Source organism: Myotis myotis, unplaced genomic scaffold, assembly GCF_014108235.1.
Source record: "Myotis myotis isolate mMyoMyo1 unplaced genomic scaffold, mMyoMyo1.p scaffold_m19_p_15, whole genome shotgun sequence".
Classification (NCBI taxonomy): Eukaryota; Metazoa; Chordata; class Mammalia; order Chiroptera; family Vespertilionidae; genus Myotis; species Myotis myotis.
Window position 1 is genome coordinate 41,509,043 of NW_023416319.1, and position 18,782 is coordinate 41,527,824.

General features: G+C 52.5%; 1 non-coding gene across 1 annotated transcript; it reads left to right on the forward strand.

Moving 5' to 3' along the window:
• The first annotated feature begins 17,178 nt into the window (after positions 1 to 17,178).
• LOC118670429 lies at positions 17,179 to 17,310 on the forward strand. The gene has a single exon (XR_004972324.1). It is a non-coding gene; the product is annotated as a small nucleolar RNA SNORA3/SNORA45 family (small nucleolar RNA).
• Positions 17,311 to 18,782: the final 1,472 nt, after the last annotated feature.

Sequence of the window (18,782 nt, forward strand, 5' to 3'; positions counted from 1 at the left end):
CTGTTGCCTCCCAGCCTGGGCCTGGCGTTTGGGTGGCAGAGGTTGAGGACTATGAAGAGGGGGCAGGAGATGCAGAGATGAGGAGAGCCCACAGACGGGGTGCGGAGTTAAGGGGGACAGGGGACCGTTTCCTGAGAGCCAACCTGTGCGCGGGCAGGGCATTCTGGAGCCTGTGGAGAGTGGTTAGGGGTGGGGGTCACGGAGCAGCTGCCGTCTGGACCGCAGAGGTCAGCTCCCTCTTCCAGCTCTGCTCCCTCCATGAGAACAGACTCTGTTGTCCCTCCATGGCCCAGTTAGGGCTGAGCCTGGCACTCTATGACTTCCCTAAAAGACTCCCTAGTCCAGCGGTTCTCAACCTGTGGGTCGCGACCCCTTTGGTGGTCGAACGACCCTTTCACAGGGGTCGCCCTAGACCATCCTGCATATCAGATATTTACATTACGATTCATAACAGTAGCAACATGACAGTTATGAAGTAGCAACGAAAATAATTTTATGGTTGGGTCACAACATGAGGAACTGTATTAAAGGGCCAGAAGGTTGAGGACCACTGCCCTAGTCCAAGGGTATCAGTGAGCTATATGGACTTCCCTGGAGATGTCTGGGGGCTGACAGCAGTCACTCCAGTAGACTCACCAGCATGGTGACAAAGAGACAGTGTGGGCTGGAATGTGGGGCAGCTGGCCTCTCCCTTCTAGCAGGTGGGCTGTGAACTTGTACGACTACGTGAGAAAACTGTTTGCAGTATCTACTAAAGCTGCGTGTAGGCGGACTCACCAGTCATCCCGCCTCCGGGGTATCCCCAGCGAGGGAACATGCATGTTCAACCAAAGGACACTCAGAGCAGCACCACCGACACCATTTCAGAAACGGAAGCTGCCTTCCAGGTAGACGAGGGAACTGAACTGGGGACTGCCCAGACAATGGGATGCTCCAGCAAAGAGAAGGAAGAAGCTATGGCTGAGCAGAGCCACATGGCAGAACCTCTGAGACAACATTCGAAGTGAAAGAAGCCAGACACACCAGTATGTTTGCCTGTTTCTGCTTTAGTGACGGTGAAAACAGGCAAGAACACCGTGCCGCTAGGAGCCAGGGCAGTGGTTACTATGGGCCGGGAGCTAATGGGAGGCTGAGGGGCTCCGGGCACTGGTGCTCTGTACCTTGATCTGCAGCCTCCTCTACAGCGTCCTCATCAGGCGAAGATGCATCAGATGCCTGTTTTCTCATGGTCTGTTACACGTCAATAGAAATGTCAAAGGAAGTCTCCTCTCCCCGAAGCCCCTCCCCTGTCTTGTCTCCTCCTTCTCTACCAGGGTCAGTCTCCTAAGCTTCCTCATTATAAGCCTGACCTGCCATTCCCCCAGGACCCCTCCGCCCCTGCCCTCACACACCAGGCTCCATCACCAGGTGCAGCACACCAGGGCCCCGGTTCCGGGACCACAATCTGTGGCATTAACCTGTTCCTCTGGGTCTCATTCCTCACCCCAAGGGGCAGACAAACATATTTTTTCCAAATAAATCCAGTGCTGCCCCCAAGAAGGATTCCCAGGGCAATTGCTGAGAGAGTAAAAGTGTCTTTGTCATCCTCCTGTTTTACCAAATTCAGACGGAGGACCAGGGGGAGGGCAGGCCTCAGCACTGGCTGTAATGGGGCCAGAGCCAGGATCTCCTCACCCTCCACCCAGAGCTGCCTTCTCCCCAGGCATGGGGGAGGGTGGGCAGAGACAGGGTTGTGGGTGCTGCTGGGCCCCGGGCTTTGCATACAGGGCAGGAAACACCCTCCGGGGACTCATTTGCTTGAGGAGCTGCACGTGCAGACACATGATCCCACTTATATGACATCTCAGATGGCGTGGCCCCTGGGCAGGCAGGGGAGACGAGGAAAGCACAGCAAGCCAGACCCAGGCACCCCAGTGCCTGGCCCATTAAGTCAGACCTCTGAACCCTGGCCAGTGCAGACATCATGTCTTTTTAAAAGAATATATTTTTTATTGATTTCAGAGAGGAAAGGAGAGGGATTGGGGGAGAGAAACATCAATGATGAGAGAGCGTCATTGATGGGCTGCCTCATGCAAGCCCCACACTGGGGATGGAGCCCACAACCAGGGCATGTGCCCTGACCAGGAATTGAACCGGGACCTCCTGGTTCATTGGTTGATGCTCAACGCTGACTGGGCTGGAGTTTTCACATTCTGCAGTCTCCTTCCGCCTGGTCCCACAGCAACGGGCAGTCTGCTGAGCCTCACTGCCCAGGGCTGGAAAGCAATCAGGAGGGAGAATGAAATCCGGCAGCACACACGTTAACCCGGGGGGTTAAAACGGGACCTTCTTCTTCTCAGCTCCTCCTCACTGATTGCCATTCTGTGAGCCTTCAGCAGTGGTGAGCGGCTAAATACTTAACAACCAGCTCTCCGAATAAAAAGAAAGAAGGAAAAGAAGAAAAAGCCCTGCTTTGTAGTATTGCCTGGTTTCCATGGTGTAAAAACCACAGCGTGGTCCATTCCAGTGACCAACCAAAGGTCAAGTGGCTCAACATTTCTGCAGATTTCACCATCGGCTGGAGCGGATTCCAGCAGGAGGTTCTGGTGAGGGGAGCTGGCCTGTAACACGCCGCCCGCGAGCAGGTCGTGGACTCGGCTCAAGGCCCCGCACAACGCCAGCGGCTGGGAGGTGAGGGTCCTGTGGGCCCCGTGCACACGGTGGGCCCCTTTGCTTCGGGGCATTTTGGCTAATTTTGTGTGAAGTGCGAAGGAGCCGCCAGAAGGGCTGAGCTAAGAGCAGGGAGCACTCTCGCTAAGAAAAGTGCCGGCACAGTTAGAGCCAAAGGAGCCCTAGTGACCGTCATACTGAAAGCCCCGCTTTTGAAGATATTAGATTTAAGACACTGACTTTTTTCTGTGACAGCACGGACCGCACTGACAAACACCAAGCGCTTTCACATGAATTATCCCGTGGGATCCCCAGTGACGCACTGACGCACGGCTAGTCCCACTTCACAGGTCACACAGGGAGACCATACACGTTGCCATCGAACCCAGAACAGCGCTGAGACCGCTGGGAGTGCTGCCTACGCCAGGGCCGCAGGAGGGAGCCGGGTCCTCCCCTCACAGCCGGCAGGGAGGTGAGCTCACTCGCTCTAGGTCACACGGCTGCACGCAGGACAGGTGCTCCTCTGGGCTTTGCAGGGGGTCAGCGACCTCGGGGTTGTGGAGGGTGGGTTGTATGTCTCCCTGGATCTAAAGGCTCATCAGCAGTCAGGGAGGAGGGGTGTGGGCACTTCGCCCTGAGCAGCAGTCAGCAATTTGGAGCGTTCCTAATTGGCACTTCCAGAAGGGTGCCGGAGTGCCTGTGGGGAAGCTGGCAGCAATGGGGTGTGGTGGGCATAGGGAGGGGCAGGCAGATGCCTCCAGCTCATGGGCCTCTCTCTGCATTGAGAGGATTCACCCACAGACTCGCAAACAGTGGCACCTTGACTTTGGAAAGCTTGCTGGGTAGACACAGATTAGAGCAGGAGGGGCAGGGAGAGCTGCCTGTGCCTTCCTGTCCTCTCTGCCGGACCCCATAGCTTCTTCATCACTGCACCCAGCCTGGCCACCTGGTTTGCAATGGGGGAAACCACCCCGGAAGCAGCCTCTGCCAAGCCAGGCTCTTCCTGCTTTGTGCTGGGAGGGGGGAGGGGAGTCCTTCCTGGGCCAGGAACGGACCGTCTCTCTCAGGGCACTCGGAACCTCCCGGTTTCGGAACCCAGTCCTCGTCCTGGGGGACCACAGCAGCCAGGAGTCCCCAGCATCTCATCAAGGAAGTCTTCCCAGAACCCTTGCCCGGGGGAAGGACAAATTCCCCTCTGTGAGATCTCAGCGCCTTAGTGGTGCCTCATCCGTGGGCTGGAGTGTGTACCTGCCTCTTGGTTCTGCTAGAGGGCAAACCCCTGCAGGCAGCCCCTCTGTCTGGTTTGATTCTCTCGCCTCCAAAAGCCTGTGCAGAGGAGGCGCTCTGCACATGCAGGAGGCAGATGGGCAGAGCAAGCCCAGGACTTGACGGGGCACAGACCTGGTTTCTCCCTTCAGTAAGTTATTTATTCAACACGTACTATATGCCAGACATGGGCTTAAGACGTGCCATGTATTGACTCCATTAATCCTCACGAGGAGCCCAGGAGTGTAGGGCAGCAGGTACCATTTTTCCCCCATTTGTCAGATGGGGAAACGGAGGCTCAAGCTTGGGGAAGAAGTTCGTGAAGGGTATAGGGTGGAGAGTCAGACGGCTTGCACTTATAAGTCTAGCTCTACCATCTTGGACAGTGAAGGTCTCTGTGCCTCGGTTTCCCTACGAGTCAAATGGGACTAATAATTACTTTCCCATTTCCAAAGGAAGTCCGGCCTCTCCCAGGGCTTCTGGGAGGATCAAAGGGGATAATGGATGTGGGTGCTCACGGTAAATCCAGGATGTTGTACGAATGTCAGGCATTAATATGTGTTGACTCGAATGCCCTCTCTCACAGCCCTTCTGCACTTCAGAAGTCATGGTTCTTCCAAAAACCAATCCCCTGGGATCAAAACTGGCATTTCCTAATCCCCTGCAAGCACCGAGGCAATTTGATGTCCACAAAGGCCTTCTTTGGAGAATCCGATGCCCTGATTAAAGGGGAAGTTGTGGGGGCCAAGGCCTTGTCTTCAGCAAGATTGTCCAAAAGGGATTTTTTTTGGGGGGGTGGGGTGGGGTGGAGAGGTGGGAAATACTAAAAAGTACTAAATAATGGAAAGATTAGAAAATGCAGATTAGCATAAACATGAGCATTAAAAATATCCTATAGTCAGTCTCACTACCCCGAGAGAATTGTTCTGAGCTCCACGTGGAGATTCTGGGCTATTAAGATACTAGACAGGGCCAGGCATGCAGATATCCCAGGACACCATCCCCCACCCTCACCACAGTTCCCAGCCAACAAAGTCGTGCCCGACAGATAGACTCCACATGCTACTCTATTTATAAGTGTGCTGATACGTGCAGACTCTGCTAAGAGTTAGGATGAAGAACCCAGGCCTGGGAGACTTTGAGGGGATTTCTGCCCTTTCCCCCAAGTCTGGGATGGCTGCCTTTTGGGGTGAAGACCAGCGGCAGGCATGGAGGAAGCAGGACAGAGGAGGGCTCAACAGATTCTTGTGTCTTTTCAGTGTAGTGAATTTGACCTCTGATGACGGTGCCTCCAACACCCACACATGTCCTGGGCTTGGACCATTACTAGTAGAAAGTCTTCCTCCTTTATGGGGTGTAAGAGAGGAAGGGCGGTGGGAGTAGGGGGCCAAAGCATGGAAAAGGGTAGGAATTCTTTGCCCAGCAATCACCATGGTTAACAGTTTGATAGCCATGCAAAGTCTACTCATTTTTTTGACAAAAATATATTTCTAAATCATTTTGTCTTTTAAATCTTCATTGACTTTACTTTAATGGTTAATACATGCACTTGATAAAGAATTCAAGCAATACAGAGCAGAATTGAATGGAAAATAAATTTTCCTCCCTATTCTCTTCCCAAAGGGCTCAGCATTTTTACCAGTTTCTTGAGTCTTTCTAAAGATGCCTCAGTGCCCTGTTCCGTGTGGCTCAGTGGTTGGAGTGTTGTCCCATACACCAAGAGGTGGTGGGTTGATCCCCTGTGAGTGCACATACCCAGGTTGTGGGTTCGATCCTTGGTTGGGGCCTGTGTGGAGGCGAGCAATTGATGTTTCTCTCCCCATAAACTTTTTCATGGCTCATGATATTCTGGTGTAGGAGGTACCATGGTTCATTTGACTAATTCTTTGTTGTCTGAAATCAGGCATTTATTAGCAGCCCCATTTATTCGTAAACCCTGATCAGATTTAGAGAGACATCCTTGAGACATTTCTTTGGATAAATACTTAGGAATAAGATCACTGGATTAAAAAGTGCTCACGTTTTAAAGATTTTCAGATCTTCCTGGTCAATTGCCCTCCGGAAGGATGTGCCAATGTTCACTCGTACCCACAATGCACCATCACAGTGCTCTTTCTGATACTCAAACCAACATTGGAGTTAGAGAATCTGTGCCAGTTGGTTAGGAGATAAATCGCATCCCATTTATCTTGGATTTTTAGGGAAGATGCATTTCTTGGATTATTAGGGAAGATGATAATTTTTTTAAAAAAATGTTTCTTCTGGTTTATTGGTCATTTGAATCTACAAGTTCCTAGTTTGTTTTCCCCCCAATGATTTGAAGGGCTCTTTATAGTAAGACTATTAACCCTTTTCTCTCATGGATGTTGCAAATATTTTCCCCAGTTTGTCACCTGTTTTTCGATTTTATTATAGTCTTCTTGGGAGAGTATAACAAGATTTCTGGGTATATAATATCTGATATGAACTGGTACTTGGCCTTTGCTCTGAGTATTCATCAAGAAAAATAACATTGAAGGAATAGATTTCATGCTGATTTGTCAACATGAATTAAACCACAGGACTTTCCAAACTCTAAAGAGAGTGACCCTGGGCCATTCACACGCTTTCTGGGCTCATTAGGTTAGAGGAGGAGAAAGGCAGGAGGGAGGGAGGTCAGGGCTCCCAGTGCACTTCCCCAATGTAGGCCCCTTCCCTCCTTGCCCTCCCCCTTGGACGGCCTGTCTTCAGATTGAGCACGAAGAGCATTTAGCCCCAATGGCTCATAATATGCACCTAATAAATAGTAGCTGTTGTTCATTCACTTGACAAATATTTGTTGAATGCCAGTTAAGTGCCAGTCATATTCTAGGTCCCTAAGACCCTGGAGTGGACAACACAGACACACGTCCCTGTCCTCTGATGGCACTCACGTAGTAGAAGAGGAGAGAATGATTACCGCTGTTTGTTGTTGAAGGGACCTGGGTGGGTATGGCTCAATTCTGGAAAGGAATTTAGAAGTCACCAAGTTCTAGATGGGCCAGATGGGGAAACTGAGGCCCAGTGCTAAGGGACTTGCTGAGGTCACAGAGCCAGTCAGGACAGTGATGCAGCCAGAACTAGAGATGAGGTCCATAGAGGCCCAGCACACCTCCCAGCACCATTTTTCTACAGGAAGACGAGCTTGTCAATATGAATTAAGCCACCTGAAGCCCACCTGCCCTGCAGGAAGCGATGCTCAGATGTCAGCTGGCGGGAGTGGTCAGGTGGAAGGCCCTGTTCTGGAGGGGCTGGGAGGCAGAAGTGGGAAGACAGACAGACAGACCCAGGCTTCTCTGAATTAAGAGGGTGTGTGCCCACTCCCCACCTACTTCTGGGGGCCTAGAGAGAGAGAGGCAGGCCTAAAGCATGGTGTAGGACAAACTGCTAGGACCCAGCTCCACCTGAGATGGTTGAACTGGGAACTGGGAGATGGGGGGGGGGGGGCAGCCCAGCTCAACTGCACCCTGATGCAAGCCTGGGGACATGTCACCTCCCACTGCCAAGCTGGATGAGGGTTGCAGACCTGGCCCTTCTCTGGCTCTTTCAGTCTTCAGATGGGCCCCTTTGGCACCACAGGAAGGAAGCCACTCTGGTGGGGGGTCCTTGGCTGCTCAGTCACTTTTTAAAATCCTCACTGAGGATATATTTTTATTGATTTCAGAGAAAGACTATACGTATCCAACCAGGGCTAGAACCTGCAACCCAGCATGTGCCTTGAGTGAGAATTGAACCCGTAACCTTTGGGTGCACTGGATAATACTCCAACTAACTGAGCCACACTGGCCAGAGCTGGCCTCTCATTCTTTAAGATACGCAGACACGCCCAGCCTGCCTGGGTTACATCTGAGGCGTGGGGCTAGATCCCTGCGCAGGCACCCTGGGAGCATGGGAACACCTGGGCTGAGTTCCCTGCCTGCATCCTCAGAGCACCTGGTAATGGGACGGGCCCCAGCAGGTACTTGATAAATATTAATGATTAATACAATAATGATATCAATGCTCAGTGAGGGGTCTCAGCTAATGGGGATATGACTTGTCCTGTGGATGAACCTCTCTCCTTAGCCATACCAGGGGGATTACTAATTTTAGGGGTAGAATCAAGGCTAGAACTTGCTTTGGGGGAGCGGGTCTGGAGAACTAGAATAGATGCATTTCTCTGGACATAGGGGGTGGGAGAGTGAACTCAGTTGGTCCCCAGACACATCTCTCCCCAACTCACCAGTCCCACCTTAATTGCCGCCCCAGCCCCAGGGGACTGGTTAGGCTCCTGCTTTAGGGGGAGCTCTTTTCTAGTCAACAAGGGCCTTTCTCGCCAGCCCAGCACCAGCAAAGTCCAGGAAGCACTCAGCGACCTTCTCCTTGACCGTCTGTTGTCACTCATTTATGCTTTCAACAGGCACTTACCAAGGCTCATGTGCCAGGCCTGTGCAGAGGCTCTGAGCATGCAGCATTGAATGAAAACGGCCCCAGCCCTGCCCTTATGAGGACTATAGTCTTTGGGGAGAGGCAGACAATCATCAAATAATCACATAAATATAAAACTACACCTGTGATTAGGGCTGAGAAAGAATTACATGATGCCCTCAGGGCAGAAAATATGCAGGTTTTCCTAGCCTGAGGGTGAGAGAGAGCTTCCCCAAGGAGGGGAGGCCTCAGTCACTGAAAGATGGGGTAGGAGTTACCCAGGGGAAGTGGTGTTGGGTGAGGAAAGAGGTCCCAGTTCTATGCAACCCCACCACTGGGTGTGCTCACTCCACCTCCACATCCTACCCCCCTCGCTAGAGAACTGGGCTCAGAGCATCCCGCTCCCCCCACTAGAGAACTGGGCTCAGAGCATCCCGCTCCCCCCACTAGAGAACTGGGCTCAGAGAGGTTCCCACGGGGCCACAATGATGGAAAGCCACCAACGGCAGCCTCTGGAGACTTAGAATGTCTTTAACGGCAAAGGTCATGAGAACAGAGACCCAGTGACATACAGCTGAGGGTAACCCACATACTCCCAGGAAGAGGGACTCCACGTTGGCCACGAGAACAGTTTCCACGTGCGGGAGGTCCTCCAGGTGTGGGAGCACCTTTGCTTTTCTGGACTCTCCTACTGCCTGATTGTGCAGAAGACTTTCCCACGGCCCCACAGCTCAGCAGGGGCCAGTCCCCCCACTTTCCCAGGAGGGCCCTGCAGAGCCTGCAGGCTGTGTCCTCCCCCAGGAAGGGCGGGAGCTGTGATGGCTGCGGAGCCTACGGCTTCTCCTGCACTGGGCTGGCTTCCTTCTCCGGGTCCCTGCCCCTTGCATAGTTTGGAGACTGTCAGCAAGTACTGAGAGGAACCGGAACTGCCATCCGTGGGTCCTGCCTCTGCTACCAAGTGACGATGTGACCTTGCACCAGGTCTGCCTCTGTCGTGCCTCCCTCCACCTCTGCCCCTGGAGGTATACCTATGGCTTTGTCTTTGTTTACTGTTTTCTATGCATCCATGAGTCTGAAAGACAGAGAGGAGATGGTCAGGGCAGTGTGCACAGGAGCAGGGCGGTCCTCGCAGGGCAGACTCCAGCCAGCAGGCTGATTCTCTCATAGGCCTGCATGGTGGCCATCCTGTGCCCCAGCCAGAGGTCCCGTTTGGGGGAAGGCAGTCTTGACCTTTCCCCAGCAGCCCTAGATTGGACACTCATCACAGCCAGACCATGTTTTGGGGTAAGGTTCATCCACTTCTCAAACGCCAGGCTGCCCCCACCCTGCCCGGGCAGGGTCAGGAAGGGAAATGAGAAGGAAGTTTTCTCTTCGTGCTTTCTCTCTATCCTGGGAAAGACATCAAGCCAGGAGGGGGGTGGAGGGCCTCCTCTCCACGTCTGGGAATCAAGGGCCCAGGATCTTTTGCCCACCACCCCTGCCCCCATCCACCCACTGGGTCTAGGCTGCTCTTTCCCACAGGGCGGATGGGCCCAGGGAGGTCTGGGGGTCACAGGGTGAGGTTGATTGGCAGCAGCCCTGCCTTTGCCCTCACTCTGATAATCAGCCAAGGTCTGTGGCTGTGGCCTTGCCCCTCTCCACAGGGAAACTGATGTTCCTGCAGGAAACCCTCTTTGTGCAAATGGGGAAATTGAGGCCTTGAGGGGGCAGACAACATGGCAGCAGAGCTCAGATGAGAATGAGCACTGGCCTGGGAGTCAGAAGACCTCGGCTGGCATACCAGCTCCGTCCCGCGCTGCCTTCTTCATCTGGGCCTTGATTTTTCTGTCTCTGAAAGAGAGATTGTGGTCTCCGATCTAAAATGTGAGGTGGGCCTGGGATCTGATATGGTGTTGTTTGCACAGTCTCGGCACGTCTCAAGTACTGTACTGAGTGAAGCCCCACAGAGGGTCTGGACTCTCAGAATAGTGCTCTTTCCTCTGCACTGCGGGCCTGAGCTCAGGAGATGAGGAATGGGGGGGGGGGGGGGCAGGAGGGAAGAGATGAGCCCTGGGAGACTTGACCTCTGCAGGGGAGGATATAGTTGTCCATACAGTTCCCCGAGTGATAGGGGGCTCAGGAAGGTGCCCACAAAGGGCAGGACAGGGCTGGTGGAACCGAAGGTTTCTCCTGGCCAGCCAGCCTCAGCCACGTGCCAGAGTGAGAGCGACCCACAGGCTGCCCTCAGCCTCCCAGATTCCTGCTCACAAAACACCTGGACATCTGCTAATACTCTCCTTCCCTAATTAGCTCATCCCTCTCCTGGCTCTCCGTGTCTTCACCTTGCTGCGTGGGCTTATGTGCAGTTATTTTTACACATCCCAGTAAGCACACCTGCTGGTCAGTGAGGACCAGTGCAGTCCAGGCAGAGCTGGAGTTAGAATTGGGGCTTGATCAAGGCTGCCCGGAAGTCCAGAGCCTGCCTGTGGGCACTTCTGACCACTCCTTATCCTCCACAGTGGGAATGCCCATCCCCACCCTTGGGAGCTCAAAGGGGTGGAGGCATTGCAAAGAACAGTTAGTTTTTATTTATTTTTTAAATATATTTTTATTGAATCCAGAGAGGAAAGGAGAGGGATAGAGAGATAGAAACATGAATGATGAGAAAGAATCACTTATTGGCTGCCTCCTGCACGCCCCACACTGGGGATCAAGCCCACAACCTGGGCATGTGCCCTGACCAGGAATCAAACCGTCACCTCCTGGTTCATAGGTCAATGCTCAACCACTGAGCCACTGGCTGGGCAAGTTAGTTTTTATTGATCATTGGTTGTGGAGAGCAGCTACAGCGTTTGGACAGATTCAAGCTTCGGACTAATGAGAGGGCATGATCCTCTCATGGCAAAGCCACGTGCAAGTCCCAGCACAATTATAACCAAAGGCTATAGTTGTAAACTTGACCTTATGGCAGTGGTTCTCAACCTTCCTAATGCCGCGACCCTTTAATACAGTTCCTCATGTTGTGGTGACCCCCAATTTCATTGTTACAAATTGAACATAATTAAAGCTTAGTGATTAATCACAAAAACAATATGTAATTATATATGTGTTTTCTGATGGTCTTAGGTGACCCCTGTGAAAGGGTCGTTCGACCCCCAAAGGGGTTGAGACCCACAGGTTGAGAACCGCTGCCTTATGGTCTGAACCTGTGGTCCCACGTGGCTGAGATATGGGCTGCAAGAGGTGCAGCAAGTAAACAAAGCTTGATCAGGTGCATGTAATTGAGTAGATTGGAAACCCGCAATAACATTGTAAACATCTTGACCGGGCCCTTACTTTGCCTCATAGAATCTGGCTATAAAATAAAGACTCGGCTTGCAGGCTGTGGCGCTCTCTCATCAGAGAGCAGCGTCCCACCCAGACCCAGCTTTATCCTCCTGTCTGTCTTTTCTAAATCTCTCACCGACCCCTCTCAGGTTCACCCATGGCCGTGCCGGCTCGGCACAGTTGGTTACACACAGGCTCTGTGCTAAGCACTGGGGACATCTCCAAAATGCTCTCGGGGGCCACTCTCTCTCCTAGGAGCACAGACATTAAAGGAAAACTGTAGTGCAAGTGGGATGTGCTCCAGCGACCCTGGATGACAGGGCAAAGGGGCTTTCCCTAGTTTGAGGGCTCAGGAAAGCTCCCTAAGGACAAGGCCCATGTGCAGAGCCTGCAAGGATGAGGGACCATTACCAGGTAAAGATTCCGCTGGGGAGTGGGAGACCTGAGTTCTAGAGCCCAGTGACCTTGGGCAAGCTACCCCTCCCCCTCTGGTTTCAGTCTCAAGCCCCTAGGGAAAGCCCCTTTGCCCTGTCATCCAGGGTCGCTGGAGCACATCCCACTTGCACTACATCTCCGTCATCTGTGCTGGGCTGTGGGCTGGATAGAATAGGCTCTGAATGAGTAGGTAAGTTGGGGAGGGCTGCAGGTAGAAGGAGGAGGAGATGCAGGTGGCCCATGTGTGACTTGCGCCTCTCCTCCCCCCTTGCTCCTGAAGACTCTCAACAACAAGACGCCTGGTGACCCTGAGCAGTGGTCACTACGGCTGGTTGCATGGTCTCCACCACCTTCTCCCAGACACGGCAGAGCATCTCACTTGTGATCAGTTGGGACTGCCCTGTGTGGTTCACTTCATTATCACCCCATCTCACACCTGGGCAAACAGGGAGGGGAACCAGAGGCTCAGATGTGCTAAGGCCAGTAGCTGGGCCAGAGCTGGGGTGTGTCCCTCATCTGCCTGACTTCAGAGTCCCTGCTCTCTGTTTCACCTGTGCAGAGAGCGGCTACAGTGTTTGGACAGATTCAAGCCTTGGACTAATGAGAGGGCACAGTCCTCTCCTGGCCATGTGCAAGTCCCAGCTTGGAGGGCAAAGCTATAGTTGTAAGCTATAGTTGTAAACTTGAACCAATGGTCCGAACACGTGGCCCCACGTGCCTGAGTGATGTGGGCTTGATAGAGTTCAGGTGCATGTAGTTGAGTAGGATCGAAACCCATGAGAACGTTGTAAACATCTTGACCACGCCCTTACTTTGCCTCGTGGAATCTGGCTATAAAATAAAGAGACGGCTTGTAGTCCATGGCACTGTTGCTAGTTCTCCATCAGGGAGGACAGCGTCCCACCCAGACCCAGCTTTTATTCTCTTGTCTTTTCTCAATCCTTCACCGCCCCCACTCAGGCTCACCGAACCTGGCTGAGCTGGCGCGGCACATAAGGTGCCCAATGTGGGGCTGAGTATGCCATGGCCGTGCCGGCTCGCCACACCCCTGCCTTGGCATCTGGCTGTGGCCCCTCCTGTAGGAGATACTTAGCACTCAGCTCTCTGCTCCCTCCTGGCTATTGTTCTCCAGAAAATTAAATCATTCCACTGGGCCCCTTAAGCCATTTTTGTAGCTGGCAGTTCCCAAGGCCTGAGCCAGATTGCAGCTGGAAGTCTGTTATTATTCATTGAATCTCTCCAGGGTGGCTGGGAACCACCTTTTAATTGTCTCATCTCTCCATCCTTTTATGGAGAAAGAGGCTAAGGGAATAACCGCTTATCTCATTGTAGATCAGGGCCTAGGAAAGAAGCTCATCAGCCAGAGCCCTCCACCTCAAGGAGGGAGGGGACCGGCTGGGGGAGGAGCAGGCTCATTTCTTCAGCCCACTACCCACCTGCCAAACCCATTGCCACCAGCGTGAGGAGGAGGATTGCTCATGGCATTTGGGGTCCAAACAATCATGAGCTGGGGTCAACCTCTTTGGGAGTGGTGGGAGGGTGGCACAAAAGGGGGGTCAGGAGATGCTGATATGGGCCCAAATCTCACTCTCTGCCTTTCACTGCTCCCAGAGACTACAAAGAACACAGAGCTTGAATTTGGAGATTTTGTCATCCATCTATCCATCCACTTACCTTCCACCTAACCATTCAATAATCTATCCACCCATCTGTTCATCTCTCCCTCTATCTATCTATGGGCTAAAGAGAAACTGGCATTTATCAAGCATATCATACTTTCCAAAGCAATTTTCTTTCTCTTATCTCATTAGATCTTCACAGCTGATCGGTCCCATTTAATAAATAAGGAAACTGAGAGTCAGGGGCTTAGACCAAGGGGCAAATAGGGGTTGAAATCCAGTCCACGCTCTGCTTGTCAAGAGGCAAGGAGCTGTGTCTGCTTGGAAAAAAGGGAGCCTTTTTCTTCGCACAAATTCACCACCATCTTACCAAACAAAGACCCCAGCAGAGGAGCCCTTTCCAATTCTCTTGAGCTGCCTGATCCTCATCTGGAGAGGAGGGGGCAGGAGACTGGCCCAGGAGCTTAGGGAGGGGCCTATACCCCATGGCACTGTGACTTAGCCAGCCCGGATAGGGCAAAGCTTCTCCCTCCCTCTAGCCACCAACCTCGTACCAAATGGGCTGTTTGTGTTAGAGCTTCTAGTTGGCCACTCTCACAGTCATATGCTCTTTGGGGATTGCCAGCTATTTGGATTATTCTCATCAGTAATTTTATTTTCTGGTGCTTGTGTTTTCTTTTGATTTGATTTTTGATCAACCTTTAGGAAGTAAGATTTATATACAATAAAATGCACCCAAAAAATATAGAGTTCTGTGAGTTTTGACAAATGTGTATACTCGTGTAACCACCAGCAACCATAGTCAGGACATAGAATGTTTCTATTACCCCAGAGTGCCCTCCTGCTCTTTGCAGTCTGTCCCCCCACTCTAACCTGGCCCCAGAAAGCAGCCTTGGATCTACTTTCTGTCGCTAGTGACTAGCTTTCCCGTTTGCTGGATTCTATGCAATAGGTACTCGTTAGCGGCCGGGTTCTCTCACTTAGCATAGTATTTTTGAGACTGACCCTCCTTGATTCACGCATCGGTAGTTTTTATTCATCCCTTCACCCGTCGATGGACACTTGGGGGTTTTTAGGCTTTGGCCACTATAAACAAAGCTATTGTATATGTTCATGTCCATGTCTTTGTGTAGACATGGTTTCATTTCTCTTGGCTAACAGGTAGGAGTGGAATTGCTGGGTCAAGGACGGTTACATGTTTGGACTTATAAGAACTTGTCAGACCTTTTGTGAAGTGGTCGTAACATTTCACACTTTCACTGGCAATGTGAGATGGTTCCAGTTGGCCCACATCTTTGCCAACACAAAAGGTATTGTCACCTTTCTCCCTGGGCCCTTCTAATGTATGTGCAGTGATGTCTCATTGTGGTTTTCGTTTAGGGGCCCAGTTGAAAGACCCCACCCTTTACCTCCCCTCCCCTCCCTCTGGACTGTGAGATTCTCCAGAACAGACTGACTCACTAGTGTCACCACCTATAAGCCCAGCACACAGCTGGACCCAAAGCAGGAATGTTGTCAGTGTTGAACAACGTAGCCAGGTGCAAAGCTAGGATTTTCTGGAGAGAGACAGGCACCTTTCTGAGCCTCAGTCTCCTCATCTGTCAAATGGGCACCACCCCCGCCTTGCATGGTCCATAGGGCAGTTTTGAGTTAAGACGTCAGTGCTCTGAAAGGGGCGCGATCACTTTGGGGACAACCAGCAGCAGCACTAGCAGGTGGCTCACGATGAGCTGTTGCATAGTAACACCGCCTTTCCTTATCGTGTCCAGTGTGCAAATGTGGAAACTGAGGCTCAGCCGGGCAGAGTGGCACCAGGTCTGGGTGGTCCAAAGCCTGCACGCATAGCTGCAATAGAAGAACCATGTGCAGATCACCCAGGACTGGGACAGGGCCATTGTGGTCATGGTCAGCAGACAGGAGGTTGCTGAGATGTGCACAGGCCAGTGCTCTGCCAGCCCTCCCAGGAGCTCTTCCGGCAGCTCTGGTCCCTGGGGCTCAACGCCACGTCTGTCACTCCATTATCCTAAGCGGCCTCCCCGGATCCCATTACTTCACTGCTGTTATTATTTATTCATCGGCGGAGCCCTCAGCCTGTGGACGGGCACTTACCTCGATGTCCCTGACAGCAGGTCAGGAGCCCCACTCAGGGCGTATTAATCACCAGGCGCGCCAGCAGGGAGCCTGCGTCCCCCGAGAGAGAAGATCGTGTTGCAGACACGAAGGGCCTGTCAGCACGTCCATTTCCCCACAGAGGAGCCTGCCGCTTGGCGTTTCGGAGCTGGACGAGCCTTAGAAAGCATCTGTGCAGGCAGGGAAACGGAGGCTCAGAGTAGGGAGGGCCTTCCCCAAGGCTCCACAGCTCACTTAAGTGCTCTCTCCATGTACAAGTGCGCAGTGCTAGTAAGTCCACTTACAGGGAAAGGGCTTTGCAGTTGTATCTGTTCTATTTGATGCTACACCAACTCCTGGAGATCAATAAGGACTTTTAATCAGGATAGATAGATAGATAGATAGATAGATAGATAGATAGATAGATAGATAAAGGGAAAGAGAAAGAAAGAGAAACTGAAGCTCACAGAAGTTAAGTGACCTGCCGAATGCCACTAACGCTGGGATCGAGACCAGGGATCCTTCCCGAGTCCAGTGCTCCGGCTCAGGTGGGGAAATGCAGGATATAGGCCTTGGGCCTTCTCTTTCCTTCTGATCCTCTATGAGCAAAGGGGCTCTATGGTTTCCTGGGAGAGGATCCCCTTGGGAGCTGGCTCTTGCCTCGCTGTGGGAGACTAGGCAGGGCTCCTGCTCTGCCCTGTCCACTGCGGGGCTCTTGGCCTGTCGCTTCCAGGCTCTCAGGAAGAGGTGGCTCATGGGCCACTGGCTGGACAAAGCGATTATAGCTTTGGAGTCACTGGTGTGGAGGCTGGAATTGGAGATAACCTTGTCTTGCACCAGGAAACAAATACAGACAGCATTTGCCACTAAAGACAGAGCGGCCTTGAAGTTTATGGCATTGTCAGAGGGATCAACCCAGAGCAATGCCAAATCAGGGAGATCTGGGTGGCCCCAGACCTCCAGAGGAAGTCTCCCCTGGGCCCCTGATCACAGCAATCTTGCCCCGTCTGAGCCCCTCTGACCCTGACTGAGAGTCTGGTGACATAACAGCTCATGCCCCTGCTCTAAAGCCTTCCATGGCTCCTCATTGGTCTCTGAGAAAGGAGTGGTGGGAGCTTGGTAGGTTGAGGCCAGCGGCCACCACTCCCTCTCATATGTAGAGGAGGAAATCTGGTATTGAGGACCACCTAGGCCAGGGGTTCTCAACCTGTGGGTCGTGACCCCTTTGGCGGTCGAACGACCCTTTCACAGGGGTCGCCTAAGACCATCCTGCATATCAGACATTTATATTACGATTCATAACAGTAGCAACATTACAGTTATGAAGTAGCAACGAAAATAATTTTATGGTTGGGTCACAACATGAGGACCTGTACTTAAAGGGCCAGAAGGTTGACAGCTATTGTCCTGGTGTGCTCCAGTTCTCAGAGAGAATCTGCTGGTCTTGATTCACTGGTGTGGGCAGTAAGTACCCCCGGTAGTGCCCAGATCAGAAACATAGGCAAAATAAATAAATAAATAAAAATAAAAATAAAGGGCCAGAAGGTTGAGAACCACTGACCTAGGCCTAAAACATTCTTTGAAGAATCTTTTTAAAAATATCCATTTTGCAAAGCATAAAACTGAGGCTCATAAAGGAGAAGTAACTGACTGAAGAAAGTGTCAGAACCAGGAGTCACACCCATGTACTTGGGCCCAGACCCCAAGCTCTTACCCCAACTGAAGGAAGGGGTGTATGTCCAGGGTGGCCTGACAAAGCCAAGGAGGCAGGTACAAGGAAGCAGACCTCAGATCGAGCTAGATAAGACCTCTCATCCTGTCTGAGCTGTCCAGGATAGAGGGGGCTACTTGCGAGGGAGGTGGGAAGGAGCCCAACACGGGATGCATGCAGGTGGGTAATTGTCAGCCATCTGCGGAAGCGCTGTAGAGGGCCTTGGCCCTGCTATCAGTCGCCTGCTCACCCAAACCCAGCTGGAGGGTTTGTGGGGCAGCCTTCACTGGGAAGCAGCCCAGCGGGCTTCTAGAATCATCCCACCCAGCACTGGGCCCAGAGCTCACACCACCTGCCAGGCCCTTTGTACATTCCTCACGCAGCACCCAACCGGCCCACTGGGGGCTCCCTCCTCAGACCTGGGGAAGGAGGAAGGAAATGGCTCTGGTCATGGCTCCCTCCCAGTCTGGCCATGGACATCTCTCCCTGCTCCCTGAAGGCAGGCAGCACCCACCTACCCACTCAGCAAGTGCCAACTGACAGAATATTCAACATGGGCTGGTCTGTGGGGGCTCGCAGCCCTGATGCAAGAAGGTTGCAGTTCAGCTTAGAGGGGGCAGAAAAGGGGAAGTGGCTGAGGGGCAGGCCCTGGATACCCGTCATCTTGCTTTAAAGCCAGCTCCCACCATGGGAAGCGCACCCAAAGCAGCACCCTTCCTGTGTGTCACAGGTCACCTCACAGGCACCTTGCAACAACCCCAGAAAGTGGGTGCTGTTACAATTAGTCCCGTTTTATAGATGAAAAAATGGACCGTGTCACCAGCCCAAATCCGTTCCTAAGGGGTGGAGCTAGGACCCAACACCAGGCAGTTGGAGGTCAGAACCTGAACCCTTAGGCACCACCCTAGCCTGCTGGGCAGAGTGAGTGTGGGGTGTGGGGAGAGCAGGAGACAGAAGCAAGGCTGCAGGTGCTCATGGCCTAGTCTCTGTGGGGCCAGGGCTCCAGGCCTCATGGAGGAAGTGGAGCTGAGCAGGGTCTCCAGTACCTGCAGAGGCACAAGAAACCAGCACCCACTCTGGGGGCCAGCAGACCAGCATCAAGCTTGCCACTTACTTGCTGTGTAAGCTTGGATGAGTCCCTTAACCTCTCTGAGCCTTAGGTTCATCCTCAGAAAAATGGGCCAATAATGCCCACCTCTTGGTTGCTGTACAGACAAAATGAGACTAAATGACAGCTTCATGGCCACGGGAGAGACAGGGAA